The 18689-nt window shown below is 39.6% G+C and overlaps 1 pseudogene; it reads right to left on the bottom strand.

Annotated features, from left to right (window-relative positions):
* Window positions 1-682: 682 nt before the first annotated feature.
* Window positions 683-888, bottom strand: LOC121930190 (annotated as a pseudogene).
* Window positions 889-18689: the final 17801 nt, after the last annotated feature.

Below are 18689 nucleotides of genomic sequence, written 5' to 3' on the forward strand. Positions count from 1 at the left end.
GCCAAATGCCTCACAGACACCAGAATTCGTGAGCATTGAGCTTTGGCAGTTAAAGGGGTCTCAAAGTGCGGGGGGAGAGAAAAGCCAGGGAGTTTGAATGAGCAGCTCACCTCGGCTGTGGCTGCTCTGAAAGGAAGAGGAGGAGGGAGGGAGGGAGGGATGGACCCAAGGGAAGTGGCCAGGACCATCCGGAGGAGCCCCTGCTTTTCCTGATCATCGCAGCCTCCTCCCTTCCACCAGCAAGAGGCTCTGTTCCCAAGCGATGCCTCCTCCTCCTCCTCCTCCTCACCTCCTGGCCCTGAAGGCTCTTCCTGAGTCTGGCAGCAACCTCCTCAAACCGGGAAAAAGCTGAGTCAAGGAGGAAACCGTGCAGGGACGCCCCCTAGTGGTGAAAAACCGGGAATGTCCCGCTGGCAGGAGGGATATGGCAAGCCTACAGTGCAAAAGCAATTTGTACACACTTAACGGGGGAGAAGAGAGGGAGCATTACTTGATGATCCCTGTAGGCTCAGGCAAAATCAGACTGCTGCAGCTCTTATAGTTTGTGTGTTTAGCCCAACACTGATGTTACTTGGTTGCACATGTCCTGGTCTTTGTCTGCTGGAGTGTATGTTGTTGCCATGGAGCTTTTACTCTGTATTTCTGGCAACCCCTAATTGTAGTTCTGTTTTATATACTGTCAAGAAAGTTAAGGCCATAACCCAACATAAACCTCAATGTGCTTAAACCCATTAAAATAAATGGATTTAAACACAATCCTGCATTGGATTATGGCTTTCGTATGGAAGCCAGCAATACGTCGTCATATACATTTATAGACATGCACATACCTTAAACCTGTTACTGTGTGTACTACACTTGATCTTAGCCAAAAGGCCGAGAAACGATCAAAGCAATTAAGAATAAAAGCTCAAGAAGAACTGATGGCAGAGGGATACATCTGTAACTGGTTTCTCTACAGACAGTTTAAAGTAAGATCTATCAAAGACATGAATACAACAGGAATTGAGATCATAGATCAAGAATTTAATAAGATTATAAATTCAGAAAACCCTCATAAAATATCACAACTCTACATTTTTTTCCTTAAACTTAGAAATACAAGAAGAAACTATTTTTAAAACATCCATGGTGAAATGAGCCCAAGATACAGGGCAAGATATTAAATTTTGTCAATGGGAGAAGGCTTGGACCAAAAGCATAAAGTATACACTGAGTTATGACCGAAGAGAAAATTTCCCGAAAATGCAATATAGATGGTACATTACACCTGTAAAATTAACCAACATATATAAAGGGTTAAGTAATCTTTGTTGGAAATGTGCTGAAGTTCCAGGTACCTTTATTCATCTTGCAGTTGAAATCAGGCAAAGACATTGGAGGAAGTTCATGACTGAATACTAAAATACTAAATCGTAAAGAAAGATTAGAGCCTCATTTACTTGGAATGGTTACAAATGATAAGCTAGAGAATAAGCATGGCAGACTTACGTTTTATATGAAAACTGCTGAATGTATAATATATGCATCCAAATGGAAAAGTAAAGATGTTCCCAACAGTAAAGAGTGGTTGTTAAAATTACTAGACTATATGGAAATGGGCAAACTTACTTGTCTAATAAGAGAGAAATCATAGGAGAAATGTAAAAATGACTGAGATCCCTTAGTTAACCTTTTACAGGAACAAAAGGGAACAAAATTAGTTGTCGGATAAATATGAGTTATGAAAAATGAACTGTAATATAAGCTGAATAAATAATTCGAAAAGGACGGCAAATATGTAGATATAGATATACGAATGTATATATGAAGTAATTTATTTTGGCAATATATGTGATAGGAAAATGTTAAGAAATGTTGGAGAAACTGTGAGAAGGGAAACTTAACATTATGCAATGGAATGAACTAAATAGAATTCTAGGAAACAAGGCCTGAAAAGGAAGTTCAGAAAGTCTACCTATGTCTTATTTATTTGTATGTTTTTGTAGGTTGGGTCATGTTTGTGTATGTTTTTGGTCTGATTGTTTGTCTATTATGTGTAGAATATTTTAATAAATAAAGATAAAAAATTCTTAATGTTTGTGAGGGGTCTGGTGACATCTATGATGAACAGTAGTGATCAAACAAACAAGTGGATGGCTTGGCTTGAATTGTCTTGCTTTATATGAAGGGCCTTTTTTAAAAAAATGCAGATATTTTAATAAATTAGTTATATATTGTTGTATGCCACACAGCAGTAACTTCACACTATATTAGTAGAGAAAACATTCATCAAGAGGGGATGAGATGGTTTGGCTAATTGGAAGTGGAAGATTCTGTTTATGTTCCTTGGCTGGAATATTAAGTTAGGTTCCTTTGTTAACATTTTAAAACATCCTTTAAGACTTTCAATCTTGTCAAATGCTTCCTGCTGAAATAGTTTGAGTTGCAGACTAGTAGAAGTATGTGATAGTAGCTGACCTATATCCACATCTGTTGTGCAAGAGAACATGGAAGCCATGCCAATACTGTGACCACTGAATGAACTTTTGTGGATTTGTTTTAGCTTGATAATGGGTACCCTTAAGTTGAATGTACCAGTTGCCATAAGGCAAGCATTAACTGGACCCTTGCATTGTTTTGGGGATGTTAGCATGACTTCTGTCTATGTTGGCTAAGAACATTTCAGCTGGGACCAAAGAGCCTGAAATGACTGAAATCAAGAACAAAAATATTTAGGGATAGATCTCACTGCGTAGAGTCATCTTACTTGCCATAAATACAATTCAGCGTGACACTGTTTGCTTTTTTTTTGTGGTAGACTTTAAACACTACATTAAATGGGACAACGTAGAAACATGTAACCTTCTGACCTTTTGCTGCATAAATCTCTCTGCCATCCCTACCCCCTTGCCTGTTGCTGTCTTTTGCAGTGAAGTGTCCTGTGTAATACAGATTGTAAATGCTTAATGGACCAGGACTGGGGAACCTGCTTCTCTACTACATTACACCAGTTTTATTACTTCAGAGTGACTTAGCTGTGCTGGAGTTATGTCAGTATTAAGGTAGTGAAACATGGGGTGGCATTAGATGTCATGGGTGAAGCATCAGCTCCATGGATATCAGTGGTAAAAACTTTAAACTTGGCTGCCCTTTCTCCCCCTACTGTACAAGTAATTGCCAGAGCTATGATCAGAGTGCTGGTGCAGCAGAGTGGCAAAGAAACACAGCTTTGAATCAAGGAAAAGATTCATCTGTCGGGCACCCAGTATATGGTCTTAGACAAAGTTTTGGTCCAGAGTTTAAAGGAGCCACCCATTGTCCTGAATCTAGTTTAGGGATAGAATTTAGCGACTACTTTAAAATTCAGAGAAAAACCTAAGATTCACATGGGAACATGTAGATTTTCTCAGTTCAGGTATTATTGGAGGGATATTCTTGGAGGCAGGCCTCTCTTCCTTCTGGCCACGTGGGTACACTTGGAAGTAAAATGTAAGTTCCATTAGCAAGTCAACAAGAGATGCTCTTTTTGAGATCCAAGTTGCTCAACTTGGAATCCAAGTTGAGATCCATATTCCAAAAAGCAAACCTTGATTTTGCCATTTTATATAAGGGGCACCATTTTACTATGCCATTGCATTTAACAAGACTTGAGTATCCTTGGATTTTGGTATCCACAGGAGGTCCTGGAATCAAATCCCAGTGGATACCAAGGGCCCACTGTATAATATAAAAAATAGGGTTGTAAACTAAATGATGCTCTCATCCAGCAAATCATCCCTACAGGAGAAAGGAGATTTGATGGGACAAATCACCCAAGTAAAATATGCATGATTGGCAACATATTAAAGATATAATTTCCACAAGATTACATCTCTTTTTCTCAATTGTGGAATCGTTTTCTGTTGCAAGATTAATACACGTTTAAGAAGAGAGCTAATTGCAGAAAACAAGCCGATGTTACTGAGCCCTAATTAAATGAAAATGGTGGTGCTAATGCAATTGTGGTGTTAATTAAATAACAATGGTGACAAGTGTCTGAACAGAGGAAAAGAAAATGATAAAATTCTTCATTCACTGTTGCCCAGTTAACTGGCAAGTGAGATGAATGCAAAGCAAGGAACTGCGAATCAGGGTTTAAGTTTTCTGTAAAAGGATCCAGATTGTATATGAAAGCAATATAATCATATTTATATGTTTATTTTAAATTATCTATGTTCTATAGGTTGGCACTGATCAGAAGGAAAGGAGGAAAGTTTTCTAGGAACGATCTCTCTGAATGTGTGGCTGTTCTAACATTGTCAAACTGCCACTCCCGTCTTCCTTACCCATTGTTTATGTTGATTAGTATTGATGGGAGTTGAAGTTCAACAACACTGGGAAGGTCACAATTTTACCATCTCAGCACCAATGATCAGGGCAGGTGGGTGACTTCAACGCCAGTGCGGTGGCAAATCCACCCTGGATTTTACTGCAAACTTTAAATGAGCCAAACTTGTTTGGGGGAATGAGGACTAGCACCTTGGAAAACCTATTTACAAATAGGAATAAAACTGCTCTACCCACCTCTCCTGTCTACAATTATATTCCAGAAACCCTATTGCAGTGTATGAACTTTCTCATTTCCAGCCCTGTCCTTGATTTTAGAATTTTTTATCCAGTGGCATACTTACAGAATTCCTTATGATGTAGTTATAAATATGTTACCCAACCTCCACCAGAGCTTTTACCATGCTCAGAGATGGTTGGCAAATGTACAAAATGCTCATTTTGGTTGCCTTTGCATGAAGCCGGAGCTGCCACAGGCTAACAAAACAATATACAAACCTGTTCAGTTACTTCAGAAGTTAAATTGAATTCAGTGAGATTTACTCCCCATGGTAGGCAGCTTGAAAAATTATGTTTGGGTTGAATCATTCTGATGTTCTGTCAGTTTGTTGATAACCTCATGAGCAGACACACCAGATAGCATCTGCATACTTTCCATTTTCTCAAAATCCAGAAATAGGCAACATCTTTGTTAGAACCATCAAGATGTCAGAAATGCGTAAGCTTTTGAGGGAACTCAGGCAGAGGTTGTAGGACTCTTTATCTTACTAAATGGTTCAGAAAATTAGGGGATGGGGGAACAAAAGGGAAAGTTCAAACATTTGGCCAGATGTTGAGGCCATATGTACATTCTGCAGTTTGCAGATGGAGAGTTCAGACTGAACAAATCATTGATAGGTATGTAGAGATCAAGTTGCAGTGCAGAATAAAACAAAGAACCAAGGACTACACAGCATTTTGAAAACACACAGGTTTTGTGTGTGTGTGTACTCCTATGGATTTCATAGCAGGCAAGGAATACCCAGAGATGACTTGCCATTGTCTTTTTCTGAAATATAGCCTGCAGCACTTGAAGTTTGTTGGTGGTCTCCCATCCAAGTGCTAGCTAAGTCTGACCCTGCATACTTTCCAAGATCAGATGGAATCTGGTGCCTTCAGGGTATGGAAATTTGTTACTTTCCTTTGGCAGAATAAACATATCCCTGAGTTGACAAAGTATGGCATAATTTGTCTCCTGTTAACCTTTGGGGTAACACCTGAGCATTTTTGAAAATGTAAGGATATATCAATAAAGACTTGGGAGTTACTGTACATGGGTGATACTACAGACATTAAGTTCGGAGGTAAAAAATGGTGTCTGAGTTGCAGGGAAGGATGCTTTTAGGGTAGAGGGAGCTTCCTACCCAAATCTGCCATCATTTCCACTTTATTTCCCATGAAGGTTTTCCGGTTGCTATTTGCAACCATTCTCTTTCCACTTTCTGTTTGCAACTATTCTTTTTCCAATTTCTATTCATGTTTTTTAAAAAAAAATCCTTAAAACTTGAGATTCAAAGAAAATACTATACTAACTATACTAAATTTTGTATTCTGCATTCCCATTCCACCTCCACAACACAGAAATGCTGCATGGACATTTTGGTGGGGAATAAAACTGCAATAACAGAGTCTGTGTAGTCATCTTCCTTTTTGACCCTAATATTATGAGTAGGTCAGGGCACTGTACTGGATGGCCCAAGCATGCATGAATGAAGCACTTTATGCTTTGTGCAAAAAATGACTTGGGGCAAACTGGAATGACTTTATGTGTGACTCACCCTACTGTACAGATTTTGGCAAGTCCTCTATAAGTGTGAGCGAGCACATTGAAACTTGGCATATGTGCCTCTGCTTTCTGCTTCCTTCTTAACTGAAAGAGGTCTATCTATAGTAGGCATATTGAAACAGTGTGCCAAAGGACATGGATTTTGCCATGTTTCATCTTGCTTGGTAGTAAACCAAAGCTGAGAAACAATGTGTTAAAAATAGAATAACATGTAATGCATTACTGGTGTAGGGATAATAGGAGCAACATCATTATATTTTAATGTTCTAATGAGAAGGGGCCTAAATCCCCTAAAGGCATCAGATCCATCTGATCTTGGAAGGTAAGCAGAGTCAGCCCTGGTTACTACTTGGGTGGGAAACCATCAATGAATATCAGGAGTTGTAGGCTATATTTCAGAGGAAGGAGCTAGCAAACCACCCCTGAGTATACCTTGCCCTAAGGAAACCCTATGAAATTCATGGATCACCATAAGTCAATACACACGAGAAGGCCTGAAATGTGTAAGTTTTTGGTATTTATTATTATTATTATTATTATTATTATTATTATTAAGCTTTATTTATATAGCGCTGTAGATTTACACAGCGCTGTACATACAATCTTTTTAATTATACGGTATCGCAAGTAATGTTGATTTATTTAATCCCAGTGTATTACAATGGTGGTGCGGAGTGTTTTGTCCATTTTATTTGCTTCAAATGCCTAATCCTATTTCTTTCCAAGGAAACAACCTCTTGAAAGATATGAAACAATGTTCCTTATTGTCTAACTTGCCTACACTTCTTCCATTCTTACCTTTGTCCTGAAACTTATAAATGTAAAAAAGAAAAAAAAAAACCAAACACATTGAAAATGAATATTCATTATCTGTTTATTCTCTCATATTATTTCTAACAGTATCAGCGTGATTGATTGCTTTATTGATTATTGTGTGCCCTCAAGTCACTTCCAATTTATAGTGACCCTAAGGCAAACCTACAATGGGATTTTCTTTACAAGAAATCTTCCGATTTCTTCAGAAGGGGTTTGCCATTGCCTTGCACTGAGGTCGAGAGTGGGACTTGGCAAAAGTCATCCAGTGTGTTTCCATGACTGAAGTGACTTCCTTCAACATAACTGATAGTGCAGTTCAACAGTGCTGGTAGTATAGTACTGGTAGTACAGTTAGAAGTACAAGAATGACATTTGCTAGATTTTGAGACAGGGTTCCTTACCCATAGTTCATGGACTTTTAGTGGTCCATGGATAAACCTTTGTGGGTCTTTAAACCACACACACACACAAGATTAAAGCTTTTCTTTGATTTTCTTCTTGAAACTTTGTGAAAATTAATTACTTTGTGAAAGCGTATACTGTCAAATTATGTTATCACAGTATTGTGTCACAGTCTGGACCAAAGTGCAAGGTGGCGGACGATGCTACATATATGGCCAATTAACTACAGTAATCATTTTCATAATTTATTGGGAAGGGATGTTTCATAGTTTCATATGATTTTCAAAGAGAACTGAGATGCCCACAAAGGTAAGGTCCACAGTTTTAAGAGGTCAAGGAATGGGAGACATTTCTATGGCTCATCCACAGTAATGAATCTCTTAAAGAAACTGGCACCATCTCTAGGTCCCCAGGTAACATGCACAAACTGAATTGAACTAATCTGTTCCCCATGTTTCTTAGGTAGGTCTGCTGTGTGGTAGCTAGGTGGTAAGATTTAAATGTGTGTCCAAAGCTGGAATTCTTTACTTATTTGTTTTGGAATAAGCCCCACTGAATTTAGTAGGTTTTATTTCTGTGTAGATTATTACACTGTTAGAGGAAGGAGTCTCTGGAGCAAAATACCTTACATGCACTTAGCTTTGTAGCTCACTACTGCTATTTTATTTTATTTGCATTTTATTTTATTTGAATTTGAAAATTCACATCAGTAAAACACTCTTCAGGCTGCTACAATATGGCATCCGCACCCAGCTTTATAAACATAGGCCTATTACAGACAGCCAAAATAAAGCTGCTTCGAGTCACAGTGGAGGTATGGTGTTTCAATGATGCATGCGTCCTAAGAGTCCAGAAGTCACACCAAAGCCACGCTCCAACCCTAAGAACTGGAGCGTGGCTTTGGTGTGGCTTCTGGACTCTTAGGACGCATGCATCAGTGAAACACCATACCTCCACTGTGACTCGAAGCAGCTTTATTTTGGCTGTCTGTAACAGGCCATAGATATGTTTATGTGAGGTAGTGTGTTTACTTATTCTTTCTATTTGTATCCCCCCCCCCAAAAGCAGGCATAGCATTAACATATACAACAGATCTCTCTCTCTCTGTCACACACACAAAGACACAGAGAGAAACGTGTGTGTGTGTGTGTGTGTATATATACATTGCACATGTGTGCACCAGATATCTCTACTTAATGCTAATGAGATTGGTACCAGGCATATTTCTTGGAGGATGGCAATCCACTGTTGAGGTGCCACTGCAGAGCAAATCCTGTCTCATACCAATTTTTGATGGGCTCACTCACAGACACACACCACACTGGGACAATGAGACAGACTTCCCCTGTGGATTTAAGGGCATGGTTAGGCTGATCGGAGTATTCACCTGTACTGAGTTCTGGTAACAGTTCTGTTAATAGCAGGAGCTATATATGGCAGCAGTGGACAGAAAACAAGGCAGAATGTACTGTTATGAAGATCCATTGGTGTTTGCATGTGCTCTGATCTCTGATCTTAAAGGAAGTTACCTGGCTGCTGCTAGATGGAAATTTTCTTGCCTGGCTTTTGCTATGGTATCTTTGTCTTCAGAGCCATCAATGTGGCCTCTGCCTGCATCAACCATCTGTCAAGACTACCTGAAATACCAACTTAAGCAAATGTTACGCAAGCCAACCTTCACTTTTCTTCTCTTGCAAGAAGAAGAGGCCAGTAAGCTTCAAAAACCTGTTGCTGTTGTGTGCTTTCAAGCTATTTCTGACTAGGTTATTTCTGGCAACCTTAAAGTAACTCTATCACAGTGTTTTCTTGGCAAGATTTGTTCAGAGTGGTTTTTGCCTTTGCCTTCCTCTGAGGCTGAGAAAATGTCACTTGCCCAGTGGGTTTCCATGGCTGAAGTGGACTCCGAACCCTGGTCTCCAGAGTCATAGTCCAGTGCTTTAACCACTATGCCACTCTGGCTCTCAGAAGCTAGCATAATGTATTTTGTACCTTTCAATTGGTCTAAAAGAGGTATCATTGTGAAACAGTATTTGAGATTTTGTTGTATTTTGCTTCATGGCCAGCATGACTCTCCTTGAATATACAATTTGCAGTTGATCAACCCTCTGAATCAGAGCACCCTATAAATCACATATTCAGGAAGATTGGCCAGGGGATGGGAATTCTTAGTCTGATCACGCTATTCCATATGGACTAATGGGATCAGCATGAGAGGGAGGGCTCTCATTGCATCTGAACAAAGCTGCTGCAACAGGAATTATTTCTTTAATGAGATACTTGGTGGGGGTGGGAGCTGTCTTGCCTTTCCTGTTGTTGCTAGGAGCAGTGTTGGGAAATGACCTAATTTTGAGCTGATTGTATCTTGCATGATTGCAAATTATTTCTTACTTTTGCCCTGTCCCTTTGAAAGTTATGGCACTCAGGACACAGCTGGGTGATGGTGATGGGCGTGAAAGGTTCAAATTGGTGACATTCGCATTTGTGCTCTTGTGGCTGCTGATAGACAATCAACATTGTTGCTAGCAATTCACTGCTCTTTCAGCATGGAACTAAACACTATAGCTGAATTCATTGTGAGGCTCTGTGTGTACTCCCTCGGATCCATGGGCTGTTCAAAAGCTCTGGTTTGCTGGGTTTAAAGAGTTACATAAATACAGCCTAGCCAGCCACTTTGTTTTCAGCCTTCTGACCAAAAGCCAACACTGATTTTCCTTATGATACCTGCTTTCTTTTTGTATAGTGTTTTTGTTTTGCTTTGTTTTTGCAATTTGCCTTGTTTTATGTTTTTGAACTACGGAGCATATGGGAGGCAGGTGCTAAGCATGTGTGTCTAGAGTGGCAGGAGATCGGTCTGTTTCAAGGTGATACACCTTTTAAAAAATGACTAGCAAGAAAGTTTATTCCAGGGGGGAAATCAATCAAATGTCTGTCCAGAGTTTTTGTAAAAGTAACAGCATGTGAGAGGCGATCCTGTGTTTCTCAGGCCCTGTCTGCATGGGCCAAATAAAACCTCCTGTCCCTGTCCTCTTGTCAGGGAATCTGTTTGACACACAGCACAGACCCTGGTTCTGGTGTGAACAAACTGAATCACATCCAGCCCATTCATCATCAAACTGGGGTATAACTTCCTTATAACAAATTAAAAATAACTCACGTTTCACCAGATGTTCCTGGAAAATCTGGTGCCTTCAGTTACAGTGCCACTTTGGCATCAGCTCATTTGTTTCATTTTCTTGTTTTTTATCCTTATGAAACAGTGTTTCACAAGAACACAACATGAACCAGATAAGATGAGCCTTCTAAAGCCCGAGGTGGCCATTTCCAAGGGTCCATAAGCCAACCCAGACTCCCTGGACCCCTCAAGAGGCTTCAAAGTGGCTAAGGTTTCCAAATGTTGTTGAATTGGAACTCCTAGCATTCTTAATCCCTAGATTTTGTTGGCTGTGGGTGCTAGGTGTTGCAATCCAATGACATCTAGGTGGTTGCATGAGTCCCATCCCTAGTTTAAAACAACACCCCTAGTTTAAAACAACAACAACAACAACAACAACAACAACAACAACAACAACCCCTTAACACTAGGACATGGAATAGTGATTAGTGATGACAACTGGTGTGTCTGATCCTACTTATTTATAATCATTTTGTTGTAATAAACTCATTCATAATAGCCAATTTTTGGCTGAAAAGCCAAAAAACCTCATTTCTCTTTCTCCTGCACTCACTCTTTCACTCATCTACTGCATTGTTTCACATATCATCAAGGCTATTTCTAGACTGCTGTCTCTGAGCACTAGTTGTTGTCCTCATTTTATAAGCTATAAGAGGAATTACTGTCCAAACTGCTGGGGATATTACACTTTTCCTCTGTGTTCATCCTAACATATTCCACTTGCATTAGTGGGGGTAGGATAGTTGCATCACTGAATTTACCTAAATGCCTATCTGGGGAAATACAAACAAACAAAGTACTGCATTAAAAACTCAAAACCAATTATTTATTTAGTGCTGAGTGCATATTCATTTAAGCATGACTGTCCCGTACTACCCACGAAATGTCAAAAACAAGTGAACAAACACACACACACACACTACTCATATGTTTGTTTTAGATTGGAAGTATAGATTAGAAATGTTTAATAAAGAAAAACACATTGCTAAATAGCAGTAACAGCACATTTCCCCTTTCTCTTTCTTAAAAAAAAGGTTATGGTAGTAAAGAGCAGTTGTGTGTGGCCTTTGGCTTCCCCAGGGTCCACAAACCCCTATTTTAAAACATCCACAGTTCCTAGTTGGAAATAGAGTGTAGGCGCATTTTGGCCTGCAAATGTTATTTCAGCCCTCCCAACAGCCAAAAGAAAAAGTGAAATACATCCAGTCACTGGAAATACATCCCTCCAACATTTCACAGACTGGACCAAGCATCATCAGACTGTGGTCAAGATGGTCAAAATTATCAATGGGGAAGGACACACACACACACACACACACACACACACACACACAGAGAGAGAGAGAGAGAGAGAGACGCTGCAACAGTCTGCTATTGCTTGAGCCTCTTGGGAAGGGCAAGATTTCAACCTCCCCTCTTGCCCTGAGTTAACTACTACTTTTGTACTTTGAACACAGTTTGTAGAAACTGAGGTAAGCTGAGGACAAGAGGAAAGTGGGAGGAAGAGTGAGAAACTCCAAGATTTTAAAAGCAACTTAAAAAGTAGGATGACAGATATTAATTGGGGCTGTCTCTGCCAAATCAAGACAGTTGGAGGATGTGGAAATGTTATTTCTGGTCTCTACTAACTCTACAGGAGTGGACTACCAAGTACTGCAAGCTGCTTGAAAAATAGCCCTCTGACTCCCAGCAGATGCCAGCCTGCCCATGCTCTGTCATTCCACAACAGTATTCCACAAAAGCATTTTAGGGATAATTAAACATTGTATTGAGACCAAAAAAAACCACCCCAAAACCTTATGAGGCTACAAAGCAGTGACTACCACAAAGGTCATGTTTAATGTTTGCTGAACTGTGACTGATACCTGCCCCCAGTACAGCAGAGCAGATGTCAAAAAACATCTTTTTTATGTTTTATGCTAAGGATAATCCTTTGGAAACTGGTCTCCACTTTCAGTCTTCTCAAAAGATACTCCTCTGGAAATTGGTGTTCTCTTTCAGCATTAAAAAAAACCCCAGAATCTTTTCTGTAAGAAAATAAGATAGAAGCATTGGGAAAACATAGGAAGATTAAAAATAGAAGACAATGTTATAGGGACACCCCCATTCTGTCACCCATAAAATATGAATGAACAAAGCATTTTCACACAAAGTAAACGCTTAGCATGGAGGCAGCTGAAAACTCCAGAGTCATAGCAGTGCACTAGAAATTCTATATTGCTGCAAATTGTACAAAAAATACATTAATCTTTTAAAGTCTTCTGTACTATAGAGGCACAGACATTTATCGAATGGGTCCGAGAGGCACTGAAAATTTAAACATTACACCAGAGTGAGCTTATTTGCTGTATCCAAACTCCAGAGAAGCGAATATGCTAAGCAGTTGTATCAGTTCGTATGGATGTATTTGATACCACTTTTTGGTTACTGTTTCTGAAAAGGAAGAGGAAAAAAGGGTTAATTCTTTAAATCACTTTCTCGGATTACTGTGCTTTCCCATGACATCAATCCTCCCAAGATTCCATCATTCTTTGAAGAACAGCACTACTAATAACTTTCCTCATGTCTTTAATATAATCCTAAATTCTGCTTTGAGCTGTCTAAGAAAAAAAAATCACAATTTCCCCTGTGTTAAGCCTCACGTTAGATTTCGAATCTGAAATTTTATGAGTAGGATGTTGGAAGGGAGACTTGGGAGATCAAAAGATTTAAGCTTTTTATGTTTGCAGAAATACTAGGCTTTATTTGTAGGACAACGTTTTAATTTCTGTCAGCCACACTTCTGCATGAAAAATAGAATCACGTGCCTTGTCTAAAATATGTGAGATATATGTTCATGTACTGTAGAGGGCTTTCATTCAGAAGGTAAATATGGGTTCTGATTTTAACTTCCCTGTGGCTGTCGGAACTTTTTTCCCCATTGTACAGAATGGTAAAGGTTTTATGGCCGAATGGAGGGCATTCAACTACAGCCAATATTTTGGTGGGGGCAAAAGATTGTCTTCCCTCTCCCACATCACAGATTTGATCTGGATTGGGCCTCTATTTGTTACAACAAAATTGGCCCCAAACACATGAGAAATTGTGACAATATTCTGCATTCTGACTGAGACTGATCACCTGTTTTCTTTAGCATGCTTGGAAGGGTGACACCATGGGGAATAACAATAAGTGTGTTTGCTGTTGCTCCAGTTGATCTTGGCCCATGGTGACCCTGTGGATGAGACATCTCCAAGACCCCTTGTCTTCCTTGCTCTGCCCAGCTCCTGCAAATTCATACTCACGATCTCTTTAATAGAGACCAACCTCCAGCATGCAGTCTTCCTCTCTTTCTAATTACCTCCAACTGTCCTAGCATTATTGGTTTTTTTTTTCAGTGATTCATGCCTTCTCTATAATGTGTCCAAAGTACGACAGCTTGGCTTCCATTGAGATATCTGGCTTGATCTGCTCTAGGATGCATTTGTTTGTTTTCTTGGCTGTTCACAGGATCCTCAGCCCTCTTCTCCAGCACCACATCTTAAATGAATTTATTTTCTTCCTGTCTTCATTCTTCATTGTCCAGCTCACATCCATACATTGTAATAATACAATGGCTTGTATGATTTTAACTTTTGTGCTCAGTTGTGTATCTTTGCATTTTAGGAACTTTACTAGTTCTTACACAATTGCTTTCCCCTTTCTTAATTTTCTTATGATTTCCTGGCTGCAATCCCTTTTCCTATCAATATTTGATCCCAAGTATGAGAGTTCTTTCACTATTTCTATTTCTTTATTGTTTAGGTTGAATTTGTGTAGGTTTTCCATGGTCATTATTTTTGTTTTCTTTATGTTCAACAGTAAGCTTGCCTTTACACTTTCTTCCTTGATCTTCCTTAGTAGTTGTTCCAGGGCTGTGAGGTTTTCAGCTTGTATTATGGTGTTGTCTGCATATTTTAGATTGTTGATATTCCTTCCTTTTTCACTCCTTCTTCTTCTGTATCCAAGCCTGCTTTTCTTACAGTATATTCTGCATATAAGTTGAACAGGTAGGGTGATAAGATGCAACCTTTGTGAATTGGGAACCATTCTGTTTCTCTGTGTTCTGTTCTGACAGTAACGTCTCTTGTGCTTTGTCTCTCAATATGCATTATACACTGAAGCTCATTTTTTAGGATAGTTTTCAGGTTTTATTCTGCAGCAGTTATATTAAAATAATTTCAGTTCACTATTTGAAAGTAACATAAACCCAATAATGTAAAAGACATGAGTACCCATAGATACAAAGACATAAACACACACACACAAACACCTACAGTAACCCGCATTAACCCCCACCTACCCTCCCTCCTTAAAAAGTAAAATACTTCCTACTTCTCTCTAACTGTAATCTCAATATTATTGTAAGCTTCTCCTCTTTTCTTTTCTTTTTAATCCTTAATATATCCTAACAAATTTCATTGCCAAGGATTTGCATTTCACTGCCAAGGATTCTGTAGCAGTTTTGAGATGGAGGTTTAGAGTAATAAAGAATGTGGATTCAGACATGCATTAATTTTTTTTTTTTTTGGCTTGACTACTGACATAAAAAATGGAGACAACTTCATGTCTGGGAAAGTTAGCTGTCACTGTAAGGGGCTAGCAGTCACTGTAAGGGGACTGGCTTTTGTTGAGGTCCCAGGTCCTTTCTTCCAGACAAAAAACACAAACACCATTTTTGTTTGCACTTAGCCATTCCACCTGTACAAATAGAACAAGCAAGGAAATGAATGAGCGATAGTATAGTAGTGTTGTTGTTGGTGCAAGATTCCTGAAGACGTATGTTCAAATCCCCCATTTGGTCATGGAAACCTACTGGATGACCTTGGGCAGGTCACACTGGCTCAGTCCCAGAGGAAGGCAATGGCAAATACCCTCTAGTCTGAACAAATCATGTCTAAAAAAAAAACTATGATAGGTTTGCCTTAGGGTCACCATAAGTCAGAAATGACTTATTGGAACAACAGTAGGAAGGAGCAGCATTGTCATTATTGTTGTTGTTGTTTGCCTTTAAGTTGTTTCCAACTTATGTTGACCCTAAGGCAAACCTAATATGGGGTAATATGAGGATGAGAGAGTGTGACTTGCCCAAGGTCACTTAGTGAGTTTACATGGCTATATTGGGATTCGAACCCTGGTCATCAAAGTCCTAGAACAATGCTCAAACCACTACACTCTGCTGGCTCTCACTGCAATGTTATTACCCTACATACATACATACACACACACACACATAGAGAGAGAGAGAGAAGGGAGGGAGGGAGGGAGGGAGGGAGATACTGATGTAGAGGTAGAATGCAATGCCAGATGTTAGAAGTTGTGTGAAGGAGTTGTGCCTTCAAGTTGACTCTGACTTACAGCAACCTATCCTAGGGTTTTCTTGCCAAGATTTGTTCAGAGACAGATTGTCATTGCCTTCATATAAGGCTGAGAGAGTGTGACTTGCCCAAGGTTACCCAATAGGTTCCCACAGCTCACTAAGGGACTTAAACCCTCTTGGAAGCCTGGTCCAGTACTCAAACCATTGCAGCATGCTGGCTCTGCAATATTAAAGGTGCTGTTGTTTTAAGATCATTCTGTTCCCATTAACTCCCCCCCCCCCAGAAAACTGGAGGGTTATCCTGGCACCAGCTGCATGTGCAAAGAAGAGGCAGCCGTATTGATCTTTTAAAAATCAAAACAAATTATGATATTTTTATTGTTGTTGTGTGCCTTCAAGTTGTTTCTGACCTATGGCAACCCTAAGGGGATTCTATCACCTTATGTCATCAGGTGGCTTTCCATGGCCAAGCAGGGATTTGAACCTTGGTTTCCAGAATTGTAGTCCAACAGTCAAACCACTGCACCATGCTGGCTTTTTATTATGCCAACCAAAAAGGCACAGCATCCTTTGTGCTTCATACGTTTTTGGCTCGTTGATAAAAGTTTTATCACAATTTGGATTTCGTGATACACAAAATAATAATTTACTGAAGCAGAATATCTCTATGTAAAGGGCTCACTGAAAGATAGAAATTGGTAGCATGAGCTTTCGTAGCCTTGAGATGCAGAACCTGTATCTAAATGACTATATTGCAGGACTGTTTTTTAAGCATAAATTACCACTGTTTTCTGCTGTTAACACAGCTAACCTTGAGGAAACTCTTGTTTTTCACTAGACATGTACAGGACTGCGTTGTTAATTAATTTCCAACTTTTGCCAAAGTTATTGGTTTCACTGAGCTTTCATGTCTCAGAAGTGGTTATGACATGCATTAGATGTTGGTTAGCAGCCTAACAATACTATTCCATCCAAATTTTCACAGTTGAGACTCGTTTCCTCTCAGTACCATTTCTGAATATTAGCTTAGTTTCAGTTTAACTCTGCTTCACAGAACAAACAAAGGGACTCAGTAAGCTTGCTGATGTCACCCATTTCACGGCCTATTGACACCTTTGCTTTTCCTCCTCTCCCAGAATCTTCATTTGATTTTTTTTTATAAAGTCCTTTGTCAGCTTGGACTATTCACTCTTTAACTAACAAATTACAGTGAAAACATGGCTTCCTGTCCTTTCATTTAAGCTCATTGATCATTCTTCCTAGTAAACAAGGCGGTTGTAGGCTTTTGTTTAACTTGCACTCCCATTTTGTGTGGAGTGTTTAAAAGCATGGAAAAAAAGTGCTCTTAAGGTCATTCTGCTCAAATAAAACTGGAACAATGGCAGTGGGACAATCACTGAAAATATCTGGTTGGTGAGACTGAGAGGGATTCACTTGAGCTGAAACAGGGGCACAGTAATAAATATTCACATGTACAATGGATGAAAGAGAAAAGATCCAGGTAATACAACATAGAATTCCAATATCTATGATCAAACATTGACCAGAATGGAGACTGCACTCAAGAAATAAGAAGACAAAGAATGGGTAGAGCAGATATGAAAGAACTAGAAAAAAAAAAACTGAAGAGCAAAGACATACAACTGATCACTGGAGTCAGAATTGTTCAGGCCACCGTATTCACAATTACAATGTATGGATGTGAGAGCTGGACAGTGAAGGAAGCAGTCAGTAATCACTGGATTCCCAGTGATTGGGCGGGATATAAATAAATCCTAGTAGTAGTAGTAAGAAAATAAACTCATTCAAGATGTGGTGCTGGAGAAGAGTACGTAGGATATGGACAGCTAAGAAGACAAACAGATGAGTCCTTGAACTGATCAGACCAGAGCTGTCCTTTCGAAATCAAAGATGATCAAGTTAAGCCTATTGTATTTTGGCCACATAATGAGAAGGCATGGATCATTGGGGGGGGGGGGGAATAATGCTAGGAGAGTAGAAGAAAGAGAGGAAGACCACAGGCAAGATGGATAGATTCAGTTATGGGCAAGGGCTTGCAGGACCTGGGCAAGGAAGTGGAGGACAAGGATTCTTGGAGATGTCTTTGCCATGGGGTTGCCATGAGTAGGGGGTAGACTTGAGGGCAGGTAAGAACAACAATACAACATGTATTATAAATGCTATGTTGGGCTTTATCCATTCTAGTATGTGTGCCCAAGAAAGAGAACCTTTGTGAAGGAGAGACTTTTATAATATTCCCTTCTGTATCTTGCTAACAGTGGGCTTCTTAACAGTTGACTGAGGGGTGCAGGGACCTGTAGTCCAAAAACTTCAAGGCTGTTCTAAATTGGCATTTAGTATGTGGGCAATTCTGGTTTTACAAAAATTCCCCGTGGATTGACATCAGAGAATAGAGGGATGAGCTTGTGCACTTTTATATCAAGGAGCTTTTCTTTTTAAAAGATGTGCATGTGGCGGGGGGGGGGGGGGATGAAGTAATTCAAATTTGTTTCCTATTCTTCTCTTTCTCTTCCTGGAGTGAACTTGGTCATTACTGCAACAGACTGGTACAATTGGCCCATACAGTCGCGTATTTGAGGTGTCACATGTCCATTTTCTCACTCTCAGCAGGGGAAAGCTTGTTCACGGTTCTGCTGATAACATGATAATATCCCTGATGTGCCTAATGATTAATAATGTATTCATAAGGCTCCTTGTGGTTTCTGAATGCAATTCCTCCTGCATATGGTGTAAAATGCTGGAGAAGCAAAGCCCCACAGCTGAGATGGATAAAAGAAAGTGGGTACTGCCACCTGGTCAGTTTTCTT

The sequence above is a fragment of the Sceloporus undulatus genome, chromosome 4 (assembly GCF_019175285.1).
Source record: "Sceloporus undulatus isolate JIND9_A2432 ecotype Alabama chromosome 4, SceUnd_v1.1, whole genome shotgun sequence".
NCBI classification, from domain to species: domain Eukaryota; kingdom Metazoa; phylum Chordata; class Lepidosauria; order Squamata; family Phrynosomatidae; genus Sceloporus; species Sceloporus undulatus.